This window comes from Pan paniscus, chromosome 18, assembly GCF_029289425.2.
Source record: "Pan paniscus chromosome 18, NHGRI_mPanPan1-v2.0_pri, whole genome shotgun sequence".
NCBI classification, from domain to species: domain Eukaryota; kingdom Metazoa; phylum Chordata; class Mammalia; order Primates; family Hominidae; genus Pan; species Pan paniscus.
The window spans coordinates 81892234-81914472 of NC_073267.2; the positions used below are offsets into that span (position 1 = coordinate 81892234).

At 39.0% G+C, this 22239-nt stretch overlaps 1 protein-coding gene across 1 annotated transcript in view; it reads left to right on the forward strand.

Annotated features, from left to right (window-relative positions):
- Positions 1 to 22239, forward strand: part of PMFBP1 (polyamine modulated factor 1 binding protein 1) — a 165867-nt gene that overhangs the window by 43300 nt on the left and 100328 nt on the right. Inside the window, exons 3-5 of the mRNA XM_063597724.1 lie at positions 4733 to 4775; positions 16316 to 16480; positions 17492 to 17567. The gene's annotated coding sequence lies outside the window, so the exon portion shown is untranslated. The remainder of the gene's footprint in view (positions 1 to 4732; positions 4776 to 16315; positions 16481 to 17491; positions 17568 to 22239) is intronic.

Here is a 22239-nt window from a genome sequence, read left to right on the forward strand (position 1 = left end):
GGCCGATCAAATATTCTTGCAAGGCTTTGGCTGTTCAAATATATGGCAGTCAGTGTCTTCTCTAAGGTAATTAACTGAACCCACTGTTAGGTATGATGGCTTTGAAATTTTTTTAATTATTGGCATTATATTAAATAGTAGGGTAGCTGAAGGAAAATGACATAATATGAGAATAGCCTGCTACTTTTGTTTATTATTCAGAGAAGTGAACACCTATAAATAGAACCAGGATGTTTTGACTAGGGAAATGCTATCCTCATTACAGCTGGGAGATGCTGGAGTGATTTAAAGCCAAAGCTTCAAAGCTTTGTCCTGCTTTATAAAAGCATGAGGGTTTTCATGGCTGTTTCAGTGGTCGGTCAGAGCCTGCAGGTGCTTTATCTGTCCTGGAGGAGGGAGGAGAGCCATTTCTGAGAGTGCTATTTTGTAACCATGATGAGTACTTACATATTCCTCCAAGAGGTATTTAAATACCTACATATCTTCTTTAACATAAGTTATGTTTACAGATTATTACACCTTCATATTGTCTACCAAGGTTAACTAGTCCCTCCTCCCCTTAACCCCCTCCACCTGCACCTTTGCCACTCTCTCTCTCTCTCTCTTGCACGCTCTCCCTCTCTCTCTCTCTCTCTCACACACACACACACCAGCCAACACACAATTGCAAAATAAGGAAAGATAACAGAGTTACTGTGTTACTACTGTCATATTTACATATAAAAAGATTCAAAATATAAAGAATATTTGAGATGGAAAGGACCCCTTAGAGATCTTTTGGTACAGCCCTAATTGTACTGACATAACAGAGAAGTGACTTGTCCTAGGACACTCAGCCGGAGAACAGCAGATGCCAGGCTGGCATGCTTTCTGCCACAGCATGCTGTCTTCCCATTAAAAGAATTAAGCCTCTACAGCTTGGCTGCACCATGATTCAAGCACAGATGTCACAATGAAAAAATAAAAACCTAAGGAAGAGATAAGAATCATATGCACTTTCAACCATGATACAAAGGAATAAAATAGAATATGGTATGAAATTAAGGAAACCAAAATGCTAATGAACATCTATCTTAACAAAATGATCTGCCTAGTCAGGAATTCTATTAGAAGGCAGAATTGTCCTACTTTTAGTAGAGACGTTTGGAATTAGCCAAGAAAGCAAGCGCTTCTTGCAAAAATCACAATGCTTTATTTCTGTCTATATATTTTCATCTGAAACATTAGAATAATTTGGTCATATTCAAGTATGTAGTCGTTGAGATTCTGACTAAGCTCTGCAAACTAGTAACCATGATAAGTTACTAGAAAGAAACCAGCATTTCCTTTTATTCTTCTAGAATCTAGGTCTTTAGCAGGTACAGCCTCCTTGTTCTCTGTGCCACAGTCTACCTGATATGACCTGTTAGGTATTTTTGCATCTATAACTTGTATTTACCCCCTGATATGTCCTCCCTCCTGTTGGACTAATCTCTAGCTGAAATGTTCTGTGCATTTTTATTAAAATATTTCCCTGGTGCTTAAGGAACCTGAGGTTCTGGTTAAGAAACCCCTAAACCCTCGAGTATATCTCCTATTTTAATATTAAACTTCATGGGTTTTCTTCACAAACACCTAATGACAACAGGAACATTCTTTTTTTTTTTTTTTTTTTTTTTTGGAGATGGAGTCTCTCTCTGTCACCAGGCTGGAGTGCAGTGGTGCAATCTTGGCTCACTGCAACCTCCGCCTCCTGGGTTTAAGCGATTCTCATGCCTCCCGAGTAGCTGGGATTACAGGCACATGCCACCACACCCAGCTAATTTTTGTATCTTTAGTAGAGACGGGGTTTCACCATGTTGGCCAGGATGGTCTCGATCTCCTGACTTTGTGATCCACCCACCTCGGCCTCCCAAAGTGCTGGGATTAGAGGTGCAAGCCACTGCGCCCAGCCAACAGGAACATTCTTGGAGGCACTAGATGATAGTAATGATAAACCAGACATGATTGTAAACCAAATAGGACCTCTCAGTTGCTGTACTTTTCCTTCTAAAAAAGGTTTAAAGAAAGGCCCACACTAGGAATTAAACGGTAAAAAAGAAAATGCATATAAATTGAGAATGTGTTTTATTTAGCATCGCAGAGAATTTTGGGGTAGATAAAGGAATGGATCAAAAGATTATGTATCATGTAAAAAGCCTTAACAAAATATGTGGTGATTAACAGACAATGGAAGGGTTACAAAAGAACAAACTGATTCCTTCAAGTCTCAAAACAAATGGCCTTTCATAGTCTTCCTGATCCTACTTTTTGCTTCTGAGGAAGAAAAAATTGAAGAATATATGTGTGGCTGGTGGGGTAAACATGGAAACATGTTATCGTTGTTTTTGCTTAGAGAGCCATCAGGAGTCTTAATGAGATTTCAGTTTCAATGGTACTATTAGGAAAAAAGTTTCTCAATCTCAGCACTAATAACATTTGGGGCTAGACAATTCTTGTTTTGATTTTTTCCTTACTTTTTGCAAAATCCCTTTTCCTGTTTTTTTGTTTTTTTGGGTGTATTTTATTATGCAACACCCTCTTCATAGAATTGACAGGATAATTATTTGCTGAGGGGAGGCAGAGGAGGGGCTGTCCTATGCATTTTAGGATGTTTAGCACCATCCCTGGCCCCTACCCACTAGATGTCAGTAACACCCACCCCACCAAGTTGTGACAATTAAAATGTCTCTAGACATTGCTCCATGGGGAGCAAGATCACCTCTGGTTGAAAACCACTAGACTAGAGTGAATGGTTGTTATTTTAGAAAATAGGCTTGGTTGTCCCATATTTTGGAGACAATCTTTATCTATGCAATAAAGCCTGTGTTTCTGAAAATATGCTCAAAACATAGCAGGTACTTTATGGTTCCTGATATTGCCTGTGAATAGGTCCTTCCACAGAAGTCTGAAAGCTCAAGATATATAATTAAGTCTAAAGGGAAGCATGTTTCAAAAAGAAGTGAGCAACTGATTACTGACATATAGACTATAAGGAACTTAAACAAATTTACAAGAAAAAAATCCCATTAAAAAGTGGGCAAAGGACGTGAACAGGCACTTTTCAAAAGAAGGCATACATGCATACATGCAGCCAACAATTACATGAAAAAAAGTCAACATTGCTGATCATTAGAGAAATGCAAATCAAAACCACAGTGAGATACCATTTCACACCAGTCAGAATGCCTATTATTAAAAAGTCAAAAAATAACAGATGCTGGCAAGGTTGTGGAGAAAAAGGAACACTATACCCTATTGGTGGAAGTGTAAATTAGTTCAACCATTGTGGAAAGCAGTATGGCGACTCCTCAAAGACCTAAAAACAGAACCACCATTCAACTTTGCAATCCCATTACTGGGTATATACCCAAAGGAATATATATAAATCATTCTATCACAAAGACAAATGCACACATATGTTCATTGCAGCACTATCCACAATAGCAAAGACATGGCATCAACTTAAATTTCCATCAATGATAGACTGGATAAACAAAATGTGATACATATACACCATAGAATACTATGCAGCCATAAAAAAGAATGAGATTGTGTCCTTTGCAGGAGCATGGATGGAGCTAGAGGCCATTATCCTTAGCAAACTAATGCAGGAACAGAAAACCAAATACCACATGTTCTCACTTATAAGTGGGATCTAAATGATGAGAACACATGGACACATAGAGGGGAACAATAAACACTGGGGCCTATTAGAGGGTGGAGGGTGAGAGGAGGGAGAGGATCAGGAAAAATAACTAAGGAGTAGTAGGCTTCATACCTGGGTGACAAAATAATCTGTAGAACAAACCCCCATAACACAAGTTTACCTATACAACAAACCTGCACATGTACCCCTAAATTTAAAATGAAAGTTTTTTTAAGAAAAGACATATAGAGTTGGCTAGGATCAAGTAGATACAAAACGACATTTTTGTAAGAGATTTAATGCCAAAAAAAATTTTTTAAAAGAAATTGAAGACCTAAATAAATGGAAAGACATCCCATGGTCATGTATTAGAACACTTCATCTTGTTAAGATTTCAACCCTCCTCCAAAGAGCCAGCACCTAGAATTTTTTTTTAATGTGACTATTTGAGACAAAGATGGCCTGGAACCCCCAGTCTTCTATGGAAAGCAGGCCAAACCACAGTGGAAAGCATTTTTTTCAGTGCCTTTCTTAGATATGGCCAAGGAGGATAATGAGAAGAAATTACCTTCCTGAGCTATGGACAGCGGCAATATAGGAAGCTTTCCCCAGAGAGCAGAACCAGAACCTAACCAAATAATGTTCCTCCTATCTCTAGGGGTCTCTTCCCATGTCATCCCACAAAGAATTTAGAGTTGGCTGTGAATCAGTGACTGCTCAATGATTTTCCTTCTTTCTCCTTCTAAGCGGGAGTATTTATGGTAGTTACCCTGTCCCTCTCCCACTACATGTTGGGCATGTGGGAACAGGTAACTTGGCTTTAGTTCATAAATCTGGATCAAGAGGAGTCATGTGAGATCCAGTGTTTTGAGTTTGAAATGTGATTGAATAAGACTTTGGGACTTCTTTAGAGAAGTGATGAAAGTATTTTGCATATAAAAGGGGGGAACAAATATTTATTACTAAAAGAGCCAAGTGTGGTAGATTTTATTACTCTTCTCAATTATTTGCTGCCCTTTCCTGTGAAAGTACTATACATATCACTTATTTTCATTTTATTTTCAGCACCTATCCATATGAGATGACTGTCTCTTTGACATCAAGCTTGGTAAGACTTTCTTTTGCCAGTGAAATGTGGGTATAAGTGAGGTGTACAACTTGCCACAGAAGCTTACACAGCCATGTTATGGTTTGATCATCGTTTTGTTTTGTTTTGTTTTTCCCCCAAAGTGGGGGTTTCAGTCACTTTGTCCAACTGAAAACATTTAGTGGGTACTGCCAAATCAATTCAGAGATTACAGCAGAAGGAATGATGGCCTTAATCTTGATCATGTCTTGGGTGTGGGGCTTTTAAAAAAATGAGCCTTATTACTAAAGGCATTTCTCAATTTTATCTTTTGCTGGTTGGAAATTAAAAATAGTTACATTTTTCAATCTCACTTACAAACTAGCAAGTTCCTTTGAGCTCTCTCTTTCTTGTAGTACCTTGTTAAATGTAGCCAACAGAAACTAAGACACACTAGTAACATTTTGTTTCCTATCCTCTTCACTTAAGTTTACAAGTTCATTAAGTACATGATCTGCCTTCCTGGAAAAACCAGACTTAAACAATGCAACTTTTGAATTCAAAAACAGAGAAATAGCAGAATAAGCATTTGACAAAATCTAATACCCATTCATGATAAAAACAGTCAACAAACTAGGAATAGTAGAAAAATTCCTCAACCCAAAAAAACAGCATTTACAAAAACCCCAAAATTAATGTCGTATTTAGTGGTGAAAGACTAAATGCATTCCCCCTAAGATCAGGAACAAGAGAAAACATCTACTCTCATCATTTCTATTCAGCCTTGTATTGGAGATCTAGTGATGATAATGAGGCAAGAAAAACAATTAAAAGCTTCCAGATTGGAAAGGAAGAAGGGATACTCACTTTATTTTTAGATGGCATGATCTTGAATGTAGAAAATCTTAAGCAATCCATATAAAAGCAACTCTTACAACTAGTGAACAAGTTCAGCAGTGTTGCACGACACAAGATCAATAGGCAAAAAATCAATTGTATTTCTATACAGTAGCAATAAACAATCCAAAAATGAAATTAAGAAAACAATTCCATTTATAATAGTATTTTTTTAAACTTGGGAATACATTTAATAAAAGAAGTTCAAGACTTGTAACTGAAAACTGCAAATCATTTTGAAAGAAATTAAAGACCTAAATAAATGGTCATGGATTGGAAGACAGCTGTCAAGATGACAGTATTTCCCAAAGTGATCTACAGATTCAACACAATCCCTATCAAAATCCCAGGTGCTTGATTTCAGAAATTGATATGCTGATACTAATATGCATACAGAAATGCAAAAAAAAAAAAAAGAATGGCCAAAACAGTGATGAAAAATAGGATTGTTAGAGAACTCTCACTTTCTTATTTCCAAACTACTACAAAGTTATAGTAATTAAGACAGTGTGGTAATGGCATAAAGATAGAAAATAGTAGATAAATGAAATAGAATTGAGAATCCAGAAGTGTCCCCTTATGTTATAGTCAATTGATTTTCAAAAGTTGTGGTATGACAATTCAATGAGGAAAGAATAGTCTGATCAGCAAATGGGGCTGGAAAAACTGGATATTCATGTGCAAAAGGTACACCATACACAAAAATTAACTCAAAATCGATCATAGACATAAATGTAAGAAATAAAACTATAAAAATCTCAGAAGAAAACATAGGAGCAAATCCTGACCCTGGGTTAGTCAATGGTTTCTTAGTTATGACACCAAAAGCATGAGCAACAAAAGAAAAATAGACAAATTGGACATCAAAATTAAAAACTTTTGTGCTTCAAAGTACGCCATCAAGAAGGTGAAAGTACAACCCACAGAATGGGATAAAATATTTGCAAATAATCTATCTGATAAATAACTTGTATCCAGAGTACATGAAGAACTATTATGACTCAACAATAAAAAGACAAGTAATTCAATTTTTAAATGGGCAAAGGACTTGAATAAAAATTTATCCAGTGAAGATATCCAAATGGTCAGTAAGCACATAAAAACATGCTCAGTATCATTAGTCATTAGGGAAATAAAAATCAAAACAGCAAAGTTGTCAATGGGTCAGTTCAGGTTCTTGACTTCATGACACAGGGTCATGAGAGTGAGTTCAAAGTAAAATAGGCAAAGAAGTTTATTGCAAAGCAAAAGTACACTGATAGCAGGCTGCTTGAGAATAAGACAGCCCCATGTGACACTGGGGAAATTCCCTTTATAGGAAGCTTATATAATTATTCGTAAGAGGGTGGGGTTGGACGTTGCTGTTAAGCATGTTGCAGGTAGTCTCCTGGGTGCACATGCCAGTTGCTGTACGTGCTATGTACATCACATGTCTCATTAGCGTCTTAATTCTCCAACCAAGGGTGTGTTTTTTACTATTATAATGAGAATAGGTCAACTCGGGGACACTAATCCTGAGTTTCTGTGTTTGTACGAATTTGGGGATTGTCCCTTCTGCTCATTGTCCTCCTTGCTACAGGCTGTTTTAATCACAAGTCCCAGATAGTTTGTGCACTGTCGGATGATTTGTTCTCTCCATCTGTTTGGCAAGTTTGTTCCCCTTTAAGGGAAGCTATGACAACAAATGCTGGTTAAGAGAACCTTCATACATTGCTGGTGGGATTCTAAAATGGTGCAGTCACTTTGGAAAATAGTGTAGCACTTTCTCAACATGTTAAATATATAGGGACCAAATGACCAGTAATTCCACTCCTAGGTTTAAAACCAGGAAAATTGAAAACATATGTCCACACAAGAACTTGTACAGGAAACCTCATAGCAAAATTATTTATAGTAGCCAAAAGTGGAAAAAGCCCAAATGTCAATCAACTGATGAACAGACAAAATATGGTATGCCCATACAGTGGAATATTATTTGGCCATCAAAAAGAATGAAATACTGATACCTGTTAACAACATGGATAAGCCTTGAAAACATCATGCTAAGTGAAAGAAGCCAGACACAAAAGCCACATATTGTATGATTCACATGATATGAAATGTTTAGCATAGGCATATCCATGGAGGTAGAAAATAAAGTAATGGTTTCCAGGGGCTGAGGGAAGGAGGGAATGACGAATGACTGCCGTTAGGTATAAGATTTCTTTAGGGGTGATAAAAATCTAAAGTCAGATAGTGGTGATAGTTACACAGCTCTGTACACGTTGTGTACATGTACTACAAATCATTGAATTGTATACTTTAAAGAGTTGAATTCTGTGGCATGTGAATTATATAAAGTTGTTATAAAAACAGAAATAATGAAGGACAATAGTATTGGTAATTATTCTTATTAGTTACCAACCCATCACAAAGATGCTGTGTTCCATTCAATCTGTTCAAAGCATTTATCTGTTGCATATTTGTTCAGAGGATCTAAATGTGTCCAAGCCCAACAAAGATGTGGGATGACCATCTCTTCCGAAGATTTAAGCCAAGTAGAATTCATTTTTTTCGCCTTTTTGTGGATCCCTCAGTGCTCACTCAGAATGGTTATTTCTTAAAGACTCGATTTTACTTGAATAAGAGCTTTACTGGGTGGTTTGGGTTAGGGCTAGGGGTGTTGGTATGTGTACATATAATTTTTGGTGGAAGGTAATTGTCCTAATGAACAGTTTTTAACCTAATCCCTTACTGTTGGGGGGGTTCAAGTGCATACTGGACTACAGGTAAATTAAACCTTAGTTTTCCCTTTAGCAATTTATAGAAATGATTTACCTTAACATTTTGAGAGTCATTTTTACCAATATAAATGGCTTTGTAAGTTTTTATGTTTTCTAACAATTCTGACAGAGTTAATCACTGTCTCATCTGTATATCAATATCTTGTATAAATTCCTGTTTCTGCCTATCTCCTACCATTTTGCAATCATTTGTATACATGTCTGCCTCTGACACCAGACTATAAAAATGGAGACAGTGTTTTATTAACTTTGCATCCCTAACACTTAGAACATGTTCGGTGCATGTTTGCTGACCAGAACTCCCACTTCCATAGGATTTGTTTTTCATTGCTTGAAGGCTGTCTCCCTGAAGTCTTCACTCCTCCAACCTCTTCATGTCAGTCCCCTCAAATTGAAGTTTGATCTATAAATTAATACTTTTCCTCTTCATGCACTATATCCATTTCCTTATTTCTAAAATTACTACTAACCATTATTTCACCATTGGCTATAATGAGAAACAGCCCATGACAGTCATGTTAAATGTGTCTTCTAATGGGGTTTCAAGCCACAGTATGAGGACAGCTTATCTGTAAACAAGATTTTAAGTGGTAAGAAATAAATACCTCTGTTCATTCTTTCTTTTGACTATCCTTGCTTTACCAACATTTCTTAGCCTTTTTAACCTAAAACAATATTGGGTCTGCGAAGCTGAGATCTTCCTTCTGATGTTGCATGCACAGACTATGCATGTCTTTTCCAGAGAGAGACAGCTGCCCTTGTATTTAGAATAAGGACAGCAAGAAGCCTGCATATAGCTTGTGCTTGACAGATATTTATTGTTCAGCAAAACCTGCCCCATCACTAGAGTTTCTATCACTGTGGCTATCAGCCTCTCAAATCAGACATCATGATAATTGATTGAGATCTGAAAGGCATGGAGGGACATTCTTTATAGTTGATTGAAAAATCCATCACTAAACAATACAGTGAACATTATAGTCACAGCTTATATATTCTCTAATGAGGGCTTTTAATCCACACAACCATTGTTTTTCTAGAGATTGACTTGGAGCTCACTAGTTTGATAGGTATTTTCTCACGAAATGGTGTCAACTTGGCCTGACCAGAGATTGAAGTTCTCCAAGACCCAAATAGCCAAAATGTTTCCATCTTTGAAGGAAAAATCCAAGCATATCAGATGATAAATGGGTGTCTTCCCAAAAGTATATCTTTGTGAGGAAAATTTTTCCCACCTATCTTTAATAAATGCTTTAAAACAGTGCTATTCAAAGTGAGGTCAATGGACCAGTTTGTTACTGGTTTGTAATAAAATACATATAAAAATTAAGAATGAACACTTAGAAAATTTTGCAGCAGCATGACAGAGTAATTGTATATCTGTGCAATCCTCATCATTAAATACAGGCCTTGTGTTTTATATTTCTTTGATATTTTATTTTTTAAGATTAACTTTATTGTGTTTTACAAAAATATTAGTCCATAATGTTTGGATATGTTTTAAAAACTGATCTTTAGCACACACAGTTTGAGAATCACTAATCTAAAACACCATGTCTCATCTCTATTTGTTTGCTAGTCATATTTGCCTTATTCCAATTTTCAGGCTTCATCCCATTTTATACTCATTGCCATTTTCTCTAAACATGGGAAACTTAGACTGTTTTCCCTTTAACCTTCAGGCAGTGGATGTGTCAAAGGTTTGAGGCACTGGTAGCTTCATCTAAAGCCCCTCATATTTGGGGTTCATTGTGGTCATGAAACTGAAAAAGCCTCCTTTTAGAGACTGTAGTAATGTATGTGTCATTTTGAGAGGAGAAAAGGTTGTTCCTGTTGGTTGTGACTTTGGCTCCTGGAATTATCAAGCTATAATAGGCTTTCGTAAATGATCCTCTGCCTGCCACGTTCACAAAGATCATGTGGCCCTCAAGACACTGGAGAACTTCACCTTAATCCTCTGTGCCCTTCCAGTGCTACCCCCACATCATCTCTGCACAATCCAATCAATGTCGGTTCTCCATGAGTATTATTTAAAGTGAACTGATATATCATTCATTGTTATATTTCATTTGATTCTCAAGCCAAGCAGTCAACCTGTCTCCAGGAGAACTATGTTTAACTGATTATGTCTTAACCTATGACATCATATTTTTTAAAGAACATGATTTGAAGACATTGATATCTATTGCCATTTACAGCTCTTTTTCATCCAGATTGATTATATGCTTATGACAGGAATATGAGTGATGGAATGGAGGGAGCAAGACCAGAATCAGGGAGACCAGTTGGGAGGTCACTGTGTTAATCCAGGCAAGAAATAATGAAGAGCTGATCCAAGGTAGCGACAGCTGAGGAGGAGAAGGGATGGGTGGGAATGATATCTAGGTGTTAGAACATCGGGATTTGGTGACTACTTAGATGTGGGGTTGAGAAGAGGGAAGTGTTGATCATGACTCCCAAGTATTTGGCTTGGGGTAACAAAATGGGTGATGATGATATGGGAAGTTACAGCAGGAAGAGCAAATTTGGACAGAAATAGTTGGGAGTGGGGATGGATCCAGCTTTGAGCGTGTTGAGTTTGCCATACCTGGACCATCTAGGCAGTTGGTCCATCTAGGCAGATGAGTCAACTCAGGAGAAAGTTCTGGGCTAGAGATTTGGATTTTTGAAGTCATGGGCATATGAGTAATTAAAACCATAGGATTGAGTGTAATAATTTAAAGTGTCTTAGAGTCATCTCAACCTATTCAATTTCCCTTTAAATGTAAGATTTTTATAGTTGTGATTTCTCTATCTTCCATGTGACAAAATGGGATAACCTGGTTATATCCTAATGGTTTGTGTATGAACACTATGGGATCTTATGAAAAGGGAAGACAATCAGAGAGGTCAGTTTAAATATTTCCTAAACTTGGAACTCTATTATCCTAGTGCCTAGCTCTCCTCATTACCAGTCAGTAAAAGCACACAAATGAATGTGTTAGGATTCTACGTGTGTTGGCCCATTTGATTCAACTCAATCATCACATGCTCCCCTAAGAGGTATTGTTAAACCCATTTACAGATGAGAAAATAGGTTCGGAGAAATTACATGTATGGAAAGTGACTAAAGTCACCAGCCTTCAGCGGTGTGTACCTCCAGCCCTCTGGTAATATGTGCTGCTGGACAGTAACATTTTCTAGGGCCCTACTTTGTACTGGTCACCTCAAGCACTGGTACCTCTGTTTAGCTCTGTTTATCTCAAATCAGGCACCGCAAAAAAAATAGCCAATTTTTATGGTTAAAATATTGGCTTCTTCAGCTGCATTCCCAAACACAAATAGCAAACCCTAATGGACACAGGAGAGACAGTTGTCTTTCAAATAAATGTCGTATAATTTTCTGCAATAAATCTTACCAAGAGTGCATCAAGAAGCCTAGACAGAGGACATGAGCAGACATTTCTCAAAAGAAGGCATACACACAGGCAACAAGCATATGAAAAAATACTCAATGTCACTAATCATTAGAGAAAGGCAAATCTAAATCACAGTGAGATACCATCTCACACCAGTCAGAATGCCTATTATTAAAAAGAAAAAAGAAAAAAAAATATTGGTGAGGTTGTGGAGAAAAAGGAATGCTTATGCACTGCTGTGGGAATGTAAATTAGTTCAGCCCTTGTGGAAAGCAGTTTGGCAATTTCTCGAAGAACTTAAAACAGAACTACCGTTCAACCCAGCGATCTCGTTACTGGTTACATACCCAAAGGAATATAAATTGTTCTACCATAAAGACACATGCACACATATGTTCATCACAGCACTATTCACAATAGCAAAGATATGCGATCAACCTAAATGCCCATCAACAGTGGACTGGATTTTTAAAAGTGTGGTACATATATACCATGGAATATTATGCAGCCGTAAATAAGAATGAGATAATATACTTTACAGCAACATGGATGGAGCTAGAGGCCATTATCCTAAGCAAACTAACACAGGAACAGAAAACCAAATACTGCATGTTCTCACTTATAAGTGAGAGCTAAACACTGAAAACACATGGACATAAAGAAGGGAACAATAGACATTGGGCTTACTTGAGGCTAGAGGGTGGGAAGAGAATGAGGATCATTCTCTACCAATGGGGTACTGTGCTTATTACGGGTGATGAAATAATCTGTACACCAAACCCCCATGCCACCCAGTTTATTCATGTAACAATCCTGCACATGTACCCCCGAACCTAAAATAAAGTTGGAAAGTAAAAAAAAAAAAGTAATATATAAAGAGTATACAAGAAAAATATTGTACTCATCTGTAGAGAAGTAAGGAAAAAAATATACAAGAAAGAAAAGAAGCCTAAAAGTGGTCATCCTTTTGACCCAATAATCTGCTTCTGCAAAACTATCCTAAAGAAATAGAGAGGCACCCCAAATTTATTCATAAGTTTGTAGATTTAACAAATAGTTTTGGTGAGCATGTAGCAGTACCAGACGTTATGCTGGGGACTGGGAATACAGCTGTCAATGAGATGCAGTCTGTGTCCTGTAAGAGCTCACAATTCAGCTCTGTGTTCCCCACAGTGATGGAGAACTTGACCAGGTATCCTAGAAACAGGGGAGAAGAGTGTCTCAGCAGGCTGGAGCAGGGATGGCTTCCTGGGTGAAGTGATGTGCAGATGGAGTCCATTGTAGGTGTTAGCCTTGGGAAGATGGGAGTTAAGAACATTCCAGGCAAAAGCAACAACATAACAAAATCGTAAGGGAATAAACTGCATCGGGGTCTTTCAGGAACGAGCAGTTTGGAGGTATCGTACACCATACTCAGAACCTTCCTTTCACCCAGTAGGCCAAAGTTCCTCCCAGTGTGTTCAGAGTAGCCTTAGCATTCCTCAGAAATGCTTTAGGGGCCTATGTCAACGACGGTGGAAGAAGGGCTGGGAATTGGTCCAGGCTCTGAACCCCACCCCTGCCACAACCCAAGTTGCCTGGGAAGTTTTCCTTAAGATGTTTAACAAAAGGCTTCCACTTCTGAAAAGAAAGTTTGAAAACCTTTGATGGGGAGCTACAGATTTCAAGCACAGGAGTAAGCATAACAGATACTTATTTCAGGTAGGTTACCCTGGGGGCTACGGGGAAGATATTTCACTTGGCGTTTAGGTGTTTACTTATAACTGGAAACAACCTAAATGTCCAATAATAAGAATGTGATAAAATAATAACAATAAATAACTACCATTTATGAAGTGCTCATTGTGTGGGGGCACAATGCTAAGTACATATATATGCCACATCATTTAACCTTGATAGAAACCACATGTGGTGAATATTATCAATATTTTGCAGATGTGAGGACTGAGGCTTAATGAGGATTAGTAGCTGGTTTTGCATCACCTAGCTGTTAGAGGGGTGGGATTGGAATTCTATGCCACGTCTCTCTGACTCTTAAGGGCATACCATTCTGCCTCCTGAGCAATGATAAATCCACATGGAAGAATGTTATACGGCCCTTTGAAATCCTATTTTCAAAGACTTTAATAATATGGGGAAATATCAATAGAATAATGTCAATTTTTTTAACTCAAGTACAAAAATATATAGAATCATCCCAATTTTATTAATCATGCTAAAATGTTAAAAATATTTATCACTAGATGATGAACTGTAGGTAGTTTTAATTTTCTTTCTTACACTTTTCTTCCAAATGTTCTAGAATAAGCATGTGTCCCTTTAATCATTGGAAGCATAACAAAAAGTTATAAAAAGGATTCAAGGTGAATTGCTGTCATCAGTCATTCTCACCCTAGACTCAAGAGGAAGGATCAGCTCTTTAACACATCTTTCAGAATAACAGTGCAGACTATCCTGTGTGCAAAATGTAAGGGAAATCAGCATGCTAATTATTAGCCATATAACCTTGAAGTTAACGTCTCTGAATCTCAGTTTCTTTTCCTATTAAATGCGGACATTAAGCTAAGTAGTCTTTACAATTCCTAAAAACACTAAATTTTATAGGCTTTTTTTTTTCTACAAATGAAATCAGGCAGAGGGGCATAAAAGAAACATATTAAATTCTTCTTGGTTTAGTTACATTTTCATGAGCATTTAGGGAGGGTGGGTTTTTTATTAGGTCTCAGCTATTTGGTAATATGGTAATATGCTCAGATTCATTTGACATCCAAGCAATGCCAGGTACTTTCATAAAAATTTTTCTCATCTCATCTTCGCTAAAACCTTTTTAGGTGAGCATTATTATCCTCATTTTTGCTGATGGAGATCAAGGGGTTAAGGAACTGACAAAAGGTCTCTCTTGACATGTTGTGGCGAGACTGAAATCCAAATGCTTCTTTGCGAATCTCTAGAATATTGTTAGTTCAGATGTGGAATTGTTGTTTGTTTGTTTGTTTGTTTGTTTGTTTGTTTTATCATTTCAACCACCTTATGTACCGGTTATCAAATAAAATACAGTTTCTGCCCTCAAATATTTTTTTTCTAAGAGAGAGACAAAATTCTTACAAAGAAACAATTCTGAAATTAAAATTAAAAATGATATATAATGGAGACAAATGGAAGCTTTTGGCAATGTGTCTGTATCCTTTAGTGAGAAGCAAATAAAAGGACATTATTATAAAATTGAAATGGGGGCAGAAACAGTCACTTGTCATTAGTGTCAGGGTCATTTTAATGAAAATTAACCCCGGAAATGCTTGACTAAGCAGTGGAAGCCTGCGCACCACTTGGACCTTGACAGAACCAGGGCAGTTAAATCTTTCCTACCTGCACATTAGCTTAAGAGAATAAATCAGTCCAAAGCTACTGGCCATGCTAATTGCTCTAATTATTATCACTGGAAAGGCTAGATAATACCTATGAGGTATTGAAAGATAACCACAGCTCAGAATAATCTAGTAACCAAAGAATTCCCAGAGGAATACTCAGACACTGCTCACAAAGCCTGGGCCAGTTGGATTGGATAACAAAGCATACAAATATGTAGCTTGACAGAGAGGATGGATTCCATAGCATAGGGTATAGTCTTCAGCTGGGGATCACCATGTTCAGTGGGAATAAAGTGCTCATAGGAAGAACTGGGTAGGGAATCTCAGAAAGTAGTGTTTGGTAGCTTAGAGATGCTTTGGCTTCTGAAGACTGTTGCTCAGTGTGTGTGTGTGTGTGTGTGTGTGTGTCTGTGTGTATCTGTGCATGTGCATGCATGTGTGTGTGCATGTACATGCACATGTGATGTCAGGTATAAGAATTAACCGATTTCTCATCTGTGACCTAGATTGATTTCTTCAAATGTGACTACACACCTAGCATCTATGGGCTATGTGAAAAGGATTATGTCGAAATAAGAGCTTCTAGGATTTTGTGAGGCTTTATTATTATTATTATTATTATTATTATTATTATTATTAGAAACAGTCTCACTCTGTCATCCCGGCTGGAGTGGAGGGGCATGATCATAGCTCACTATAACCTTGAACTCCCAGGTTCAAGTGATCCTCCCGCCTCAGCCTCCTGAGTAGCTGAAACTTTAGGCATGCACCACCACACCTGGCTAGTTTTTTGTTTTGTTTTGTTTTTGTAGAGACCCCGTGTAAAGACATGGGGTCTTGCTATGTTACCCAGGCTGGTCTTGAATTTCTGGGCTCAAGTGATCCTCCCGCCTTGGCCTCCGTAACTGCTGGGATTACAGGCATAAGCCACTGTGCCAGGCCAGTGGGGTCTATTGACTTCTTTATTTCCCTGCTGTCCTGAGATAAAAGAGTGACCTAAGGTGGTAAGCTTGACCTCGGAGACTAAGTGAAACAGGCATCTTGTGCATGACCAGCATGGATGTGCCTTCTGTGCATCATTTGGGGTGTGGGGAGAGCACATGGTTTCTCCTGCTCAGACATTGCTTCTCTGATAGGCTCTTCTTTCAGGTGCTTAAAGAAGTAACTATTCTGAAGTGTTCTAGTTCTTTGAGGAATGCTGATGTATGGATAAAGTATGGTGGAGCAAAGAACACTGGACCAGAAGTTGGGGAGGTCGCCTCAGCTCCACCACTGTGTCTCACCGTTAAATTCATCTACAGGTACCATTAATTCTTCATTATTAAAGACAGAACTACATGCTTGTTTATGTAAGTAACTCAGAACAAAAAATGTGTCAAAACACATAAATTTTATTGTTAGTAGAGTATAACTACATTTAAGAAGCCCTTACTATGTGCAAAGTACAGATTCTGTGTGGGATACAAACAAGGCCTTGTTCATATCTTTAGGGATCCTGGAATCTCGGGAGGTGACAGACCAGTGCACGTATTGCAACCAACTGAGGTGTAAGAGACAATATGAAATTGCTATGAGCAAGTTGATTCAGTCACTCAACAAGTATTCACAGGCACTGTGTGAACTCTAAAAGCAAATTACTTCTCTCTGAGGCAGGCGAGGCAAGGTCACAGAAGCTTTATGGAACTGAGCATTTGGGCCGGTCTTTGAAGAAGAGGTTAAAATTTGTCAGGCAGAGCAGAAGGGAGGCAGGTGTGACAAAGGTCATGTGGGAGTCAAAGGCGTGGGAAAGTATAGGGTGTGCTTGGGAAATAGTGAGTGGTTGGGTTGGGCAAGAATCAAAAATGTGTAATTAGAAAAGGAGATAGGGAGAGATAGGCCTGAAAAGATCAATTGTGGCCAGATTCCAGGTGGCAACGTTGAGAAGCTTGAACTTTATTCTGTAGACATCAAAGTCTTGGGACACAGAAGTCACGTGGTTTCATCTATGCTGTAAGACAATCTGGCAGTCAACGGAGTAGAGGAGAGACTGGAGGAGGGAGACTCAGGAAGAGGCTCTCGCAAGAGCTCAGACAAGAAAGAGCCAAACTAGGGTGGAGTGGGATGGAAAAGAGAGATGGATATAGAGGACATGGAGGATGAAGAATCCACAGAACATGACACCGATTTGGACATGAGGCCAAGGAGAGGACAGAGTTGCTGATGAAACTTCTCAAGTGTTGCCATCAGCAGCCCAGCCCTGGACAAATTTTTGAAATAGGTTGGCTTTATTTTTATCACTTCAGAGAACTCAGTGCAGTACCTCTCTTCTGCAGGCCAGAGTCGTGTCTGTTTACTTCATTTCCACTGTCAAATCTGTCATCTGGAAAGGGTGTGAAATTCATCCTGAAGGTAAGAATTTGCAATGCTATCCTTCCCAGGTATTTGCCCTTCAATAGATCTCTGGCCTTTAAGGTATAGATAGGAACCTTTAAGAAGGAAATTTCTATTCTTAGCTAGTAATTTTCCAATGTGTTTCTCTTCATGTATTATATTCCTTTCAGTATAAGCTTGAAGTTTCAGAAGGTAAGTCCTGTAGCCCCATCCTCTGATAGGTTCCTGGTGCCTTTGACCATGCAGCAGCCCTCCTTTGTCATGTCTACTAGTTTTTGTCCTTTTCCTGTTCAGGGTACTCTACTCAGCAGCTCTGGCTTGTTGGCCCTTACTTATGATTTGGGCAGGTGACCTGCTACCTAGGAAGTCTTTTATTCTCATGCTTCATATATTTCAAACTTTGCCTTGGTCCAGCATGGTATTCAAAACACTGAATAATTTTACAGCCCAGCCACTGACTGGTCATAAGGAACACTGAGAACACCAACTGTAAACAACTGTTAGGGCCATATCAGAACAGCCAGCTGAGTACCCACTTGGATATTGGCATCTTCTGGGTTACGAGAGCCTTGCAGTTAAGGATGAGCCAACAGACCTGTAATCGGGAACTACACCCAGTCTTTTAAAAACAAGATTAAAACAAAATGAAAAATAAAATGCAATCCACTCACTGTCACTGAATTTCCAAAGATTAGTAATACCAGTTCACTAATACTGATCCACAACTGTCTCCTAGGCAAGGCAGGAAAGAGCCATGGAAATTCGGTGCTGTGACATACTCCCTCAACTTTAACCTTTCTTCCTTGTGCAGGATGGGATTTTTTTCCCCAGTGCCTTTGAGATGTCCTGGAGAACAGGAAGCAAAACTTCCCCCCAGTTCTTGCCCTGCTGCATCCCACTCCCATGCACAGCCTGGGGCAGCATATTCATGACCCAGTGAGGCTGTGTGTCATGACAAGCTGGCTAGCCTTTTATTAATACCCAAGATTATTCACTCCCCTTTTTATTTGAAAGAGCCAAATAATTTTAAATACCACCCATAAGACTGCAGCTGTCCCCAGAAATGGAATTCTGATTGAATTCCTACTGCTCCTTTAAGAGTCAACTTAAATGTCACCTTTAAATAATAACTGCTGACATTTACCCAGAGCTTACTCTAAGCCAGGCACTTTGCTAAGGGCTTCTCATGGATTTCTCATTTCATCCTCAAAAAAGAAAAAAACAAAAACAAAAAACTCCAAGGTAAGTACTAGTACTATCCCCATTTTACAGATGTGGAAACTGAGAGATTAAATAACTTACCCAACATCTCATAGCTGGTAAGTGGGAGAGTCGGCAGTCTAACATCTGGGTCCTCAGCACCGTTACATAGCAGGTATTCAACAAATGACCTGAGGGATGGGCACAGTCTTTGTTTCCCTTTGTGCTGTGGTCTCTGCAGTGACCCTCACATTTGCAGTGACTTAACCAGCACCTGTCTTCCCAAACTCAACAAGGCCACTGCTCTATCCCCCCAGACCTGATACCATGCTTGGCATATTGCAAGCATGCAATAAAATATTTGTGGAAATAAGAGATAGAAGGAGGAAGGAGGGAAGAACAAAAAGCCTTTCTAGTTTGAGGCTTGGAAAATACAGTGACCTGAAATGAACTTTGGAATGAAAAGAAGCTGAGGGCTGCACCGATCTTAGGTTTAACATGCCAGGGTTATGCCAGGCATGGTGGTGAGTGCCTTTAACCCAGCTACTTGAGAAGCTGAGGCAGGAAGGTCCCTTGAGACCAGGAATTCAAGACCAGTCTGAGCAACATAGCAAGATCCAGACTCAAAAAAACCCAACCAACCAAACGAAAAAACCCCACCGGGATTGCAACCCCAACTCTGCCACTTACTCGCCACACGACTCCCATGCATATTGCTTTACTTTGAGCTTCAGTTTCAACATCTTGTAAAATGGTTTTCTTTTTTGGAGTTACGAAAATTAAATGAAATGACACATATACCTGAGCCCGGCAAAGCGCCTGCTACTCAATAACTGTTGTTAAGTGAGAGATACAGGGAAGAGGTTGGCATATTTCACCTCATATAGAGGAACATGTGGTCATCACTGATATATAAAATATTGCAAGAGACTAGTAACTGTTTCGAGTGATTCAACCAAATGACTCTATGTCTAAACATTAAAGTATGACATATGAAGTATCATCAGGAACATCAATTTTATGTCTCAATGCCAGCTTTACTAAGATGTGTAACTGTTTATATTTATAATGCAAATGTATTGCACGATTCCTGGTCAGAAGAGTTTAAACATCTGTTCTTTTCTCTCCCCCTTCATCCTTCCCGAGAGTAGGTACTCCTTCCCCATACTCTCCCTCCAGCACCCTTCATCTGCCTGTCACTTTTCAAAGACAAGCTCCTCAGAATGAAATCTCTGCTGTCTTTGTTTTCCTGGTTTCCATTTTGTATCCTAAAATATTCACTCCAAGTTCCGCTTGACAGACATTCCTAATCTAATCTCCACGTCTGCTTTCTAATTTTCACAGTCAGGATAAAACAAATAGGTTGGAGTTAATTGCCGGAGCAGCGGGCCAGAGCGCTGAGCTGTGATTTATGAGCTGAGTGCAGGCGCTCTGCAACACATTTTTCTTAATTTATTTTTAATGAGTCTCTCAATTAATTTTCTTGGAAACATCTTAATGATGTTGGAGGCGGGTGTTAATGAGGTCTGCACCAGCTCCTAATTTTGCATATTTTAAAGTGCCTAATGTCATCATGCACCCTTTCTTTCCATTTTAAGAAGAGATGTCAGGGGTGGCAGGGGGCGAGGATTATTGTTGAATGGAGAATTTTCACTCTTCATACCTCAGTCTTTGCTTAACCTTTCAGACTTTATGGGCTTTTGGTGTTCTCAGCGCAATCACATACCCCTGCTCTCCTTCCCCACCCTTGCTCTCTGTAGGTTCGCTTAGGCTGAGAAGCTGCAGCAGGAAAGGAAGGGAAAGGGCACAATCCTCAGGAAACTGAGAGTTCTGGGGAGCAGTCAGTGGCCCTAGTGAAGATGTCCAGGGGTACTTTTGCTAGGTTGATCGACCTTTCCCAAAGCAGACAGTGATTAGGGAAAAATGCAACTGGAAGAAACAACTCGAGGGATGTGTTCTTACCATCTGGCCATTTGTTCAGAGCCCTGGGTCCCCTCAATGTGTCTGCAGAGCCTAGGGCACCAGATCCACAGGACTGCAGCACTGTCCACCTTGCATCCTGCAAGGCCTGGAGAAAAATGCAAGGCCGAGTACTGTCTCTGAGCCCTCTCTCATACCTCCTGTCTCCAGTAAGTCTTCATCATTCTTCATTCTGTGTTTTCTCGTTGGAGCTCTTTTTTCTGATTAAATAGTCATTAAATGTTTATATAGAAAATCTAGGAAATGCAAAAGAATTTATCAAATAGGGGAAAACCAAGCTCTACCACTTAAAGACAACCTCTATTCAAATTATGGTATGTTTCCTTCTAGACATTTTTTTCCTATTCATGGGCTTTCGGTTTTTATTTTATGCATTTGCGATATACTGAATATCCTTTTTTCCATTTAACATTATAACATTAGATAACATACTTCCTTCAAACATCGTTTTTAATGGCTGTTTAATATTCCATCTAGCAGATGTGTCATAATTTACTAAACCACTCCACTGTAGTTGGGCATCTAAGCTAATTCTCAAACTGTTATTGCAAATACTTTGTGATGAACATCTTTGTACTGAAAGCTTTTTAAAAATAGTTTGAAGTTAGTTTCTTTGGAATAACCTGAGGAATTGATTTAAAGAGTATAATTCTTTTTAAGGCTCTTGAGATATATTTCCAAGTTACTTTTCAAAGAGTTATGCCCGTTCATTTCCAACTGCCATACGTGAGTGTGTCTGTTTCTTCAATCTTGTGATAGTATGGAGTATTATACAATTGTATAAAACATTCGCTAAGCTGGCATTTTAAATGTATTTATTTAATTTCTCCACAAGTCCCCTCTTTGGGTAATGTTTCAGTTAAACTGAAGGCTGCTTTTGCTAAAGAACTTTCTAGGCCATGAACCCTAACATGGCCAAGACCTGGATTCTTCTGGTGCATAGCAGAGTCTAAGCAAATGTGTGTTATATTGACTTATCCACAAAATAGAAAATTGAGGACATTATCTCTCCTTTGACTTCCCTGCTTTCCTCTGTGAAGGCTCTGTGCCCTCATTGCCTTTCTGTTGATAATTCCAAACCTGTATCTCATCCCTCTTCTTTTTCTGGAATGCCAGCCTCAAATTTCATACCATCTGGGTGTCCCACCTCCACCTGGATCTGCCAATGACCTGTCCGGCTCAGCATTTCCAAAACTGAGTACACATCTCCTCACTCATGTTTTCCATCTGGAGCAAACAGGCCCCCCCGCCCACATCGAGCAGCTCCCGCAGGCACCAGACATCAGTCTTCTGCCAGGCCCCATCCTCACAGGCCCCCGACATATGCACATTCAGTCAGTGAGCAAGTCCTGTGGATATACCTGTCCACGCGCTTCTGGGTGCCTCTTCCCTCCCATCCCTGCCGTCCTGCTTCAGACCCATCTCTCACCTACACTAGTGCAGAAGTTGTCTCCCCACTGTCTTTTGCCTGCTGTCTTTCCCTATGTGCCTTAGCCCTTCACAGTGCCAG